Below are 12,740 nucleotides of genomic sequence, written 5' to 3' on the forward strand. Positions count from 1 at the left end.
TGCTTTCTGGCCATACAACCAGATGACACTGCTGTAATCAACAAACATTTACCCACATTTCACGATTCAAATATATTACTCCACTGTGAAATTGATGAATATATGTGATGAGGGTAACAATCAAAACAAGGTCTCAGCGAAAGAAAGAAGTCTTTCCTAATAACTCCAATTGTCAGAATGCTCGAAGTAGTGCTTCCCATCCAACAAAATCACACTCAAATGTAGAACGAACATAGCAGGCATTAAACGGAATCTCCCTGTTGAGAGAAAAGAAACATGTACCACAATTTGTGCCGACATTGATTATTTTTAGTGCCCACTGCAATAAGATTTGTAAAAATAAAAAGCAAATGAAGGAGATACCTAAACAAGAAGATTTATCAAATTCCGAACATTCGATATTCAGTAAAGTGCATGTGGTGTCCAATCTGCACCAAAAGACCATTGCATAGAGAATCTGCTTTCTGGCCATACAACCAGATGACCCTGCTGTAAACAACAAACTTTTACCCACTTTTCATGAAACAAATACATTACTCCACTGTGAAATTGACGAATATAACTGATAAAGCTATCAATGAAAGGAAGCACGTAGCAAAAGAAAACAGTATTTCTAATCACTCCAATCGTCAGAACGCTCAGAGTGGTGATTTCCATCCAACATAATCACATTCGATGTTTGAATAAACATAGCAGTCATGAAACGGAATCTCCCTGTTGAGAGAGAAGAAACATTTACCACAATTTGTGCAGCACATTGATTATTTTTAGTGAACATTGCAATAAGATTTTTAAAAATTTAAATCAATTGATGGAGATACGAAAACAAGAATGTTGATCAAATTCCTAACATTTGTTATTCAGTAAAATGCAAGTGGTGTCCAATCTGCACTAAAAACCCATTAAATGGAGAATCTGCTTTCTGGCCATACAACCAGATAACCCTGCTGTAAACAACGAACATTTACCCACATTTCACCATACAAATAAATTATTCCACTGTGAAAATGTTGAATATATGTAATAAAAGTATCAATCAAAGGAAGCACCTAGCAAAAGAAAAAGTATTTCTAATAACTCCAATAGACAGAATGCTCGGAGTGGTGATTTCCATCCAACATAATCACACTCAATGATTGAATAAACATAGCAGTCATGAAGTGGAATCTCCCTGTTGAGAGACAAGAAACATGTACCACAATTTGTGCAGCACATTGATTATTTTTAGTGACCATTCCAATAAGATTTTTAAAAATTTAAAGCAATTGAAGGAGATACGAAAACAAGAATAATTATCAAATTCCTAACATTTGTTATTCAGTAAAATGCAAGTGGTGTCCAATCTGCACTAAAAACCCATTGAATGGAGAATCTGCTTTCTGATCATACAACCAGATGACCCTGCTCTAAACAAAAAACATTAACACATTTAACGATTCAAATACATTACTCCACTGCGAAACAGATGAATATAAGTTATAAGGGTAACAATCAATAGAAGCACCTAGCAAAACAAACAGATCTTTCCTAATAACTCCAATACTCAGGATGCTTGGAGTGGTAGTTCCCATCCAACAAAATCACACCCCATTTTTGAACAAACATAGCAGTCATCAAACACAATCACCCTATTGAGAGGCAAGAAACATGTACCACAATTTGTGCATGTTGTGTCAAATATGCACCAAAAGACGATTGAATGGGGAATCTGCTTTCTGGCCATACAACCAGATGACCTTGCTGTAATCAACAATCATTTACCCACATTTCACGATTCAAATATATTATTCCACTGTGAAATTGATGAATATATGTGATGAGGGTAACAATCAAAACAAGGACTCAGAAAAAGAAAGATGTCTTTCCTAATAACTACAATTGTCAGAATGCTCGGAGTAGTGCTTCCCATCCAAGAAAATCACACTCAAATGTAGAACGAACATAGCAGGCATTAAACGGAATCTCCCTGTTGAGCGAAAAGAAACATGTACCACAATTTGTGCAGACATTTATTATTTTTAGTGACCATAGGAATAAGATTTGTAAAAATAAAAAGCAAATGAAAGAGATACCTAAACAAGAAGATTTATGAAATTCCGAACATTCGTTATACAGTAAAGTGCAAGTGGAGTCCAATCTGCACCAAAAGACCATTGAATAGAGAATCTGCTTTCTGGCCATACAACCAGATGACCCTACTGTAAACAAGAAACATTTACCCAAATTTCACGAATCAAATACATTGCTCCACTGTGAAATTACCGAATATGTGATAAAGGTATCAATCTAAGGAAGCATCTAGCAAAAGAAAACAGTATTTCTGATAACTCCAATCGTCACAACGCTCGGAGTGGTGATTTTCATCCAACATAATCACACTTGATGTTTGAATAAACATAGCAGTCATGAAACGGAATCTCCCTGTTGAGAGGGAAGAAACATGTACCACAATTTGTGCAGCACATTTATTATTTTTAGTGACCATTGCAATAATATTTTTAAAAATATAAAGCAAATGAAGGAGATACCTCAACAAGAAGATTTATCAAATTCCAAACATTCGTTATTTAGTAAAGTGCATGTGGTGTCCAATCTGCACCAAAAGACCATTGAATAGAGAATCTGCTTTCTGGCCATACAACCAGATGACCCTGCTGTAAACATTTCATGAATCAAATACATTACTCCATTATGAAATTGACGAATATAAGTGATAAAGGTATCAATCAAAGGAAACACCTAGCAAAAGAAAACAGTATTTTTAATAACTCCAAACGTCAGAACGCTCGGAGTGGTGATTTCCATCCAACATAATCACTCTCGATGTTTGAATAAACATAGCAGTGTGAAACGGAATCTCCCTGTTGAGAGAGAAGAATCATGTACCAAAATTTGTGCAGCACTTTGATTATTTTTAGTGACCGTTGCAATAAGATTTTTAAAAATTTAAAGCAATTGAAGGAGATACGAAAACAAGAATATTTATCAAATTCCTAACATTTGTTACTCAGTAAAATGCAAGTGGTGTCCAATCTGCACTAAAAACCGTATGAATGGAATATCTGTTTCTGGTCATACAACCAGATGACACTGCTCTAAATAAAAACATTTACACACATTTAACGATTCAAATACATTACTCCACTGCGAAACAGATGTGTATAAGTTATAAGGGTAACAATCAAAAGAAGCACCTAGGAAAAGAAAGAGGTCTTTCCTAATAACTCCAATACTCAGGATGCTTGGGGTGGTAGTTCCCATCCAACAAAATCACACTCGATGTTGGAACAAACATAGCAGTCATGAAACAAAATCTCCCTGTTGAGAGGGAAGAAACATGTACCACAATTTGTGCAGCACATTGATTCATTTTAGTGACCATTTCAATAATATTTTTAAAAATATAAAGCAAATGAAGGAGATACATAAACAAGAAGATTTATCAAATTCCAAATATTCGTTATTTAGTAAAGTGCCATGTGGTGTCCAATCTGCACTAAAAGACCATTAAATAGAGAATCTGCTTTCTGGCCATACAACCAGATAACCCTGCTGTAAACAACAAACATTTACCCACATTTCACAAATCAAGTACATTACTCCACTATGAAATTGACGAATATAAGTGATAAAGGTATCAATCAAAGGAAGCACCTAGCAAAAGAAAACAGTATTTCTAATCACTCCAATCGTCAGAACGCTCAGAGTGGTGATTTCCATCCAACATAATCACACTTGATGTTTGAATAAACATAGCAGTCATGAAACGGAATCTCCCTGTTGAGAGAGAAGAAACATGTACCACAATTTGTGCAGCACATTGATTATTTTTAGTGACAATTGCAATAAGATTTTTAAAAATTGAAAGCAACTGAAGGAGATACAAGAACAAGAATAATTATCAAAATTCCTAACATTTGTTATTCAGTAAAATGCAAGTGGTGTCCAATCTACACTAAAAACCCATTGAATAGAGAATCTGCTTTCTGGTCATACAACCAGATGACCCTGCTCTAAACAAAAAACATTTTCACACATTTAACGATTCAAATACATTACTCCACTGCGAAACAGATGAATATAAGTTATAAGGGTAAAAATCAAAACAAGCACCTAAGAAGAGAAAGAGCTCTTTCCCAATAACTCCTATAATCAGGATGCTTGGAGTGGTAGTTCCCATCCAACAAAATCACACTCCATGTTTGAACAAACATAGCAGTCATGAAACAGAATCTCCTTGTTGAGAGGCAAGAAACATGTACCACAATTTGTGCATGTGGTGTCAAATATGCACCAAAAGACGATTGAATGGGGAATCTGCTTTCTGGCCATACAACCAGATGACCCTTCTGTAATCAACAAACCTTTACCCACATTTCACGATTCAAATATATTATTCCACTGTGAAATTGGTGAATATATGTGATGAGGGTAACAATCAAAACAAGGTCTCAGCAAAAGAAAGAAGTCTTTCCTAATAACTCCAATTGTCAGAATGCTCGAAGTGGTGCTTCCCATCCAACAAAATCACACTCAAAAGTAGAACAAACGTGGCAGGCATTAAACGGAATCTTCCTGTTGAGAGGGAAGAAACACTTTCCACAATTTGTGCAGCACATTGATTACTTTTAGTGACCCTTGCAAGAAAATTTTTAAAAATAAAATGCAAATGAAGGAGATACCTCAACAAGAAGATTTATCAAATTCCGAACATTCGTTATTCAGTAAAGTGCAAGTGGTGTCCAATCTGCACCAAAAGACCATTGAATAGAGAATCTGCTTTCTGGCCAAACAACCAGATGACCCTGCTGTAAACAACAAACATCACCCACATTTACGAATCAAATACATTACTCCAATGCGAAATTGACGAACATAAATGATAAAGGTATAATTCAAAGGAAGCACCTACCAAAAGAAAACAGTAATTCTAATAACTCCAATCGTCAGAACGCTCGGAGTGGTGATTTCCATCCAACATAATCACACTCGATGATTGAATAAACGTAGCACTCATGAAACAGGATCTCGCTGTTGAGAGAGACGAAACATGTACCACAATTTGCGCAGCAGATTGATGATATTTAGTGACCATTGCAATAAAATTTTTAAAAATTTAAAGCAATTGAAGGAGATACGAGAACAAGAATAATTATCAAATTCCTATCATTTGTTATTCGGTAAAATGCAAGTGGTGTCCAATCTGCACTAAAATCCCATTCAATGGAGAATTTGCTTTCTGTTCACACAAGCAGATGAACCTGCTCTAAACAGAAAACATTTACACACATTTAACGATTCAAATACATTACTCCACTGCGAAACACATGAATATAAGTTATAAGGGTAAAAATCAAAAGAACCACCTAGGAAAAGAAAGAGGTCTTTCCTAATAACTCCAATACTCAGGATGCTTGTAGTGGTAGTTCCCATCCAACAAAATCGCACTCCATGTTTGAACAAACATAGCAGTAATGAAACAGAATCTCCCTGTTGAGAGGCAAGAAACATGTACCACAATTTGTGCATGTGGTGTCAAATATGCACCAAAAGACGATTGAATGGGGAATTTTCCTTCTGGCCATACAACCAGATGACCTTGCTGTAATCAACAATCATTTACCCACATTTCACGATTCAAATATATTATTCCACTGTGAAATTGATGAATATATGTGATGAGGGTAACAATCAAAACAAGGACTCAGCAAAAGAAAGAAGTCTTTCCTAACAACTCCAAATGTCAGAATGCTCGAAGTGGTGCTTCCCATCCAACAAAATCACACTCAAAGGTAGAACAAACATAGCAGTCATTAAACGGAATCTCCCTGTTGAGAGGGAAGAAACATGTTCCACAAATTCTGCAGCACATTGATTACTTTTAGTGACACTTGCAAGAAAATTTTTAAAAATAAAATGCAAATGAAGGAGATACCTAAACAAGAAGATTTATCAAATTCCGAACATTTGTTATTCAGTAAAGTGCATGTGATGTCCAATCTGCACCAAAAGACCATTGAATAGAGAATCTGGTTTCTGGCCATACAACCAGATGACCCTGCTGTAAACAACAAACATTACCCACATTTCACGAATCAAATACATTACTCCACTGTGAAATAGAAGAATATAAGTGATAAAGGTATCAATCAAAGGAAGCACCTAGTAAAAGAAAACAGCATATCTAATAACTCCAATCGTCAGAACGCTCGGAGTGGTGATTTCCATCCAACATAATCACACTCGATGTTTGAATAAACATAGCAGTCATGAAACGGAAACTCCCTGTTATGAGAGAAGAAACATGTACCACAATTTGTGCAGTACATTGATTATTCTTAGTGACCATTGCAATTAGATTTTTAAAAATTTAAAGCAATTGAAGGAGATACGAAAACAAGAATAATTATCAAAATCCTAACATATGTTATTCAGTAAAATGCAAGTGGTGTCCAATCTGCACCAAAAATCCATTGAATGGAGAATCTGCTTTCTGGTCACACAACCAGATGACCATGCTCTAAACAAAAAACATTTACACACATTTAACGATTCAAATACATTACTCCACTGCGAAACAGATGAATATAAGTTATAAGGGTAAAAATCAAAACAAGCACCTAGGAAAAGAAGGAGGTCTTTCCCAATAACTCCTATTCTCAGGATGCTTGGAGTGGTAGTTCCCATCCAACAAAATCACACTCCATGTTTGAACAAACATAGCAGTCATGAAACATAATCTCCCTGTTGAGAGGCAAGAAACATGTACCAAAATTTGTGCATGTGGTGTCAAATATGCACCAAAAGACGATTGAATAGGGAGTCTGCTTTCTGGTCATACAACCAGATGACCCTGCTGTAATAAACAAATATTTAACAACATTTCACGATTCAAATATATTATTCCACTGTGAAATTGATGAATATATGTGATGAGGGTAACAATCAAAACAAGGACTCAGCAAAAGAAAGAAGTCTTTCCTAATAACTCCAATTGTCAGAATGCTCGGAGTAGTGCTTCCATCCAACAAAATTACACTCGAAAGTAGAACATAGCAGGCATTAAACGGAATCTCCCTGTTGAGAGGGAAGAAACATGTTCCACAAATTCTGCATCACATTGATTACTTTTAGTGACTCTTGCAAGAAAATTTTTAAAAATAAAATGCAAATGAAGGAGATACCTAAACAAGAAGATTTATCAAATTCCGAACATTTGTTATTCAGTAAAGTGCATGTGATGTCCAATCTGCACCAAAAGACCATTGAATAGAGAATCTGGTTTCTGGCCATACAACCAGATGACCCTGCTGTAAACAACAAACATTACCCACATTTCACGAATCAAATACATTACTCCACTGTGAAATTGAAGAATATAAGTGATAAAAGTATCAATCAAAGGAAGCACCTAGCAAAAGAAAACAGCATATCTAATAACTCCAATCGTCAGAACGCTCGGAGTGGTGATTTCCATCCAACATAATCACACTTGATGCTTGAATAAACATAGCAGTCATGAAACGGAAACTCCCTGTTATGAGAGAAGAAACATGTACCACAATTTGTGCAGTACATTGATTATTCCTAGTGACCATTGCAATTAGATTTTTAAAAATTTAAAGCAATTGAAGGAGATATGAAAAAAAGAATAATTATCAAAATCCTAACATATGTTATTCAGTAAAATGCAAGTGGTGTCCAATCTGCACCAAAAATCCATTGAATGGAGAATCTGCTTTCTGGTCATACAACCAGATGACCCTGCTGTAAACAACAAACATTTACCCACATTTCACGAATCAAATACATTACTCCACTGTGAAATTGACGAATATAAGTGATAAAGGTATCAATCAAAGGAAGCACCTAACAAAAGAAAACAGTATTTCTAATAACTCCAATCGTCAGAACGCTCGGAGTGGTGATTTCCATCCAACATAAACACACTTGATGTTTGAATAAACATAGCAGTCATGAAATGGAATCTCCCTGTTGAGAGAGAAGAAACATGTACCACAATTTGTGCAGCACATTGATTATTTTTTGTGACCATTGCAATAAGATTTTTAAAAATTTAAAGCAATTGAAGGAGATACGAAAACAAGAATAATTATCAAATTCCTAACATTTGTTATTCAGTAAAATGCAAGTGGTGTCCAATCTGCACTAAAAACCCATTCAATGGAGAATCTGCTTTCTGGTCATACAACCACATGACCCTGCTCTAAACAAAAAACATTTACACACATTTAACAATTCAAATACATTACTCCACTATGAAACCATTGAATATAACTTATAAGGGTAACAATCAAAAGAACTACCTAGGAAAAGAAAGAGATCTTTATTAATAATTCCAATACTCAGAATGCTTGGAGTGGTAGTTCCCATCAAAAAAAATCACACTCCATGTTTGAACAAACATAGCAGTCATGAAACAGAATCTCCCTGTTGAGAGGCGAGAAACATGTACCACAATTTGTGCATGTGGTGTCAAATATGCACCAAAAGACGATTGAATGGGGACTCTGCTTTCTGGCCATACAACCAGATGACCCTGCTGTAATCAACAAATATTTACCCACATTTCACGATTCAAATATATTATTCCACTGTAAAATTGATGAATATATGTGATGGGGATAACAATCAAAACAAGGACTCAGCAATAGAAAGGAGTAATTGCTATTAACTCCAATTGTCAGAATGCTCGAAGCAGTGCTTCCCATCTAACAAAATCACACTGAAAAGTAGAACAAACTAGCAGCCATTAAACAGAATTTCAGTGTTGAGATGGAAGAAACATGTTCCACAATTTGTGCAGCACATCGATTATTTTTAGTGACCATTGCAATAAAATTTAGAAAATAAAAAGCAAATTAACGAGATACCTAAACAAGACGATTTATCAAATTCCGAACATTAGTTATTCAGTAAAGTGCATGTGATGTCCAATCTGCACCAAAAACCCATTCAATGGAGAATCTGCTTTCTGGTCATACAACCACATGACCCTGCTCTAAACAAAAAACATTTACACACATTTAACAATTCAAATACATTACTCCACTACGAAACAGATGAATATAAGTTATAAGGGTAACAATCAAAAGAACCACCTAGGAAAAGAAAGAGATATTTCCTAATAATTCCATTACTCAGGATGCTTGGAGTGGTAGTTCCCATCCAAAAAAATCACACTCCATATTTGAACAAACATAGCAGTCATGAAACAGAATCTCCCTGTTGAGAGGCAAGAAACATGTACCACAATTTGTGCATGTGGTGTCAAATATGCACCAAAAGACGATTGAATGGGGAATCTGCTTTCTGGCCATACAACCAGAAGACCTTGCTGTAATCAACAAATATTTACCCACATTTCACGTTTCACATATATTATTCCACTGTGAAATTGATGAATATATGTGATGGGGATAACAATCAAAACAAGAACTCAGCAATAGAAAGAAGTAATTGCTATTAACTCCAATTGTCAGAATGCTCGAAGCAGTGCTTCCCATCTAACAAAATCACACTGAAAAGTAGAACAAACATAGCAGGCATTAAACAGAATTTCAGTGTTGAGATGGAAGAAACATGTTCCACAATTTGTGCAGCACATTGATTATTTTTAGTGACCATTGCAATAAAATTTAGAAAATAAAAAGCAAATTAACGAGATACCTAAACAAGAAGATTTATCAAATTCCGAACGTTAGTTATTCAGTAAAGTCCATGTGATGTCCAATCTGCACGAAAAACCCATTCAATGGAGAATCTGCTTTCTGGTCATACAACCAGATGACTCTGCTCTAAACAAAAAACATTTACACACATTTAACAATTCAAATACATTACTCCACTACGAAACAGATGAATATAAGTTATAAGGGTAACAATCAAAAGAACCACCTAGGAAAAGAAAGAGATCTTTCCTAATAATTCCAATACTCAGGATGCTTGGAGTGGTAGTTCCCATCCAAAAAAATCACACTCCATGTTTGAACAAACATAGCTGTCATGAAACAGGATCTCCCTGTTGAGAGGCAAGAAACATGTACCACAATTTGTGCATGTGGTGTCAAATATGCACCAAAAGACGATTGAATGGGGAATCTGCTTTCTGGCCATACAACCCGATGACCTTGCTGTAATCAACAATCATTTACCCACATTTCACGATTCACATATATTATTCCACTGTGTAATTGATGAATATATGTGATGAGGGTAACAATCAAAACTAGGACTCAGCAAAAGAAAGAAGTCTTTCCTAATAACTCCAATTGTCAGAATGCTCAGATTAGTGCTTCCATCCAACAAAATTACACTCGAAAGTAGAACATAGCAGGCAGTAAACTTAATCTCCCTGTTGAGAGGGAAGAAACATGTACCACAATTTGTGCAGCTCATTTATTATTTTTAGTGACGATTGCAATAATATTTTTAAAAATATAAAGCAAATCAAGGAGATACCTCAACAAGAAGATTTATCAAATTCTGAACATTTGTTATTCAGTAAAGTGCATGTGGTGTGCAATCTGCACCAAAAGACCATTCAATAGAGAATCTGCTTTCTGGCCATACAACCAGATGACCCTGCTGTCAACAACAAACATTTACCCACATTTCACGTATCAAATATATTATTCCACTGTGAAACTGATGTATATATGTGATGAGGGTAACAATCAAAACTAGGACTCAGCAAAAGAAGATGTCTTTCCTAATAATTCAAATTGTCAGAATGCTCGGAGTAGTGCTTCCATTCAACAAAATTACACTCGAAAGTAGAACATAGCAGGCATTAAACGCGATCTCCCTGTTGAGAGGGAAGAAACATGTACCACAATTTGTGCAGCACATTGATTATTTTTAGTGACCATTGCAATAAAATTTTTAAAAATTTAAAGCAATTGACGGAGATACGAAAACAAGAATAATTATCAAATTCCTAACATTTGTTATTCAGTAATATGCAAGTGGTGTCCAATCTGCACTAAAAACCCATTCAATGGAGAATCTGCTTTCTGGTCATACAACCAGATGACCCTGCTCTAAACAAAAAACATTTACACACTTTTAACGATTCAAATACATCACTCCATTGCGAAACAGATGAATATAAGTTATAAGGGTAAAAATCAAAAGAAGCACCTAGGAAAAGGAGGAGGTCTTTCCCAATAACACCTATACTCAGGATGCTTGGAGTGGTAGTTCCCATCCAACAAAATTACACTCCATGTTTGAACAGACATGTTGTTGTTGTTGTCTTCAGTCCTGAGACTGGTTTGATGCAGCTCTCCATGCTACTCTATCCTGTGCAAGCTGCTTCATCTCCCAGTACCTACTGCAACCTACATCCTTCTGAATCTGCTTAGTGTAGTCATCTCTCGGTCTCTCTCTACGATTTTTACCATCATGAGTTATTATACTTCCTAAATAGCAAAACTCCTTTACTACTTTAAGTGTCTCATTTCCTAATCTAATTCCCTCAGCATCACCCAATTTAATTTGACTACATTCCATTATTCTCGTTTTGCTTTTGTTAATTTTCATCTTATATCCTCCTTTCAAGGCACTGTCCATTCCGTTCAACTGCTCTTCCAAGTCCTTTGCCGTCTCTGACAGAATTACAATGTCATCGGCGAACCTCAAAGTATTTACTTCGTCTCCATGAATTTTAATACCTACTCCAAATTTTTCTTTTGTTTCCTTTACTGCTTGCTCAATATACAGATTGAATAACATCGGGGAGAGGCTACAACCCTGTCTCACTCCTTTCCCAACCACTGCTTCCCTTTCATGCCCCTCGACTCTTATTACTGCCATCTGGTTTCTGTACAAATTACAAATAGCCTTTCGCTCCCTGTATTTTACCCCTGCCACCTTTAGAATTTGAAAAAGAGTATTCCAGTCAACATTGTCAAAAGCTTTCTCTAAGTCTACAAATGCTAGAAACGTAGGTTTGCCTTTTCTTAATCTTTCTTCTAAGATAAGTCGTAAGGTCAGTATTGCCTCACGTGTTCCAACATTTCGACGGAATCCAAACTGATCCTCCCCGAGGTCTGCATCTACCAGTTTTTCCATTCGTCTGTAAAGAATTCGCGTTAGTATTTTGCAGCCGTGGCTTATTAAACTGATAGTTCGGTAATTTTCACATCTGTCAGCACCTGCTTTCTTTGGGATTGGAATTATTATATTCTTCTTGAAGTCTGAGGGTATTTCGCCTGTCTCATACATCTTGCTCACCAGCTGGTAGAGTTTTGTCATTACTGGCTCTCCCAAGGCCGTCAGTAGTTCTAATGGAATGTTGTCTACTCCGGGGACCTTGTTTCAACTCAGGTCTTTCAGTGCTCTGTCAAACTCTTCACACAGTATCGTATCTCCCATTTCGTCTTCATCTACATCCTCTTCTATTTCCATAATATTGTCCTCAAGTACATCGCCCTTATATAAACCTTCTATATACTCCTTCCACCTTTCTGCCTTCCCTTCTTTGCTTAGAACTGGGCTGCCATCTGAGCTCTTGATATTCATACACATGATTCTCTTCCCTCCAAAGGTCTCTTTAATTTTCCTGTAGGCAGTATCTATCTTACCCCTAGTGAGATAAGCTTCTACATCGTTACATTTGTCCTCTAGCCATCCCTGTTTAGCCATTTTGCACTTCCTGTCGATCTCATTTTTGAGACGTTTGTATTCCTTTTTGCCTGCTTCATTTACTGCATTTT

The sequence above is a fragment of the Schistocerca gregaria genome, unplaced genomic scaffold (genome assembly GCF_023897955.1).
Source record: "Schistocerca gregaria isolate iqSchGreg1 unplaced genomic scaffold, iqSchGreg1.2 ptg000418l, whole genome shotgun sequence".
NCBI classification, from domain to species: domain Eukaryota; kingdom Metazoa; phylum Arthropoda; class Insecta; order Orthoptera; family Acrididae; genus Schistocerca; species Schistocerca gregaria.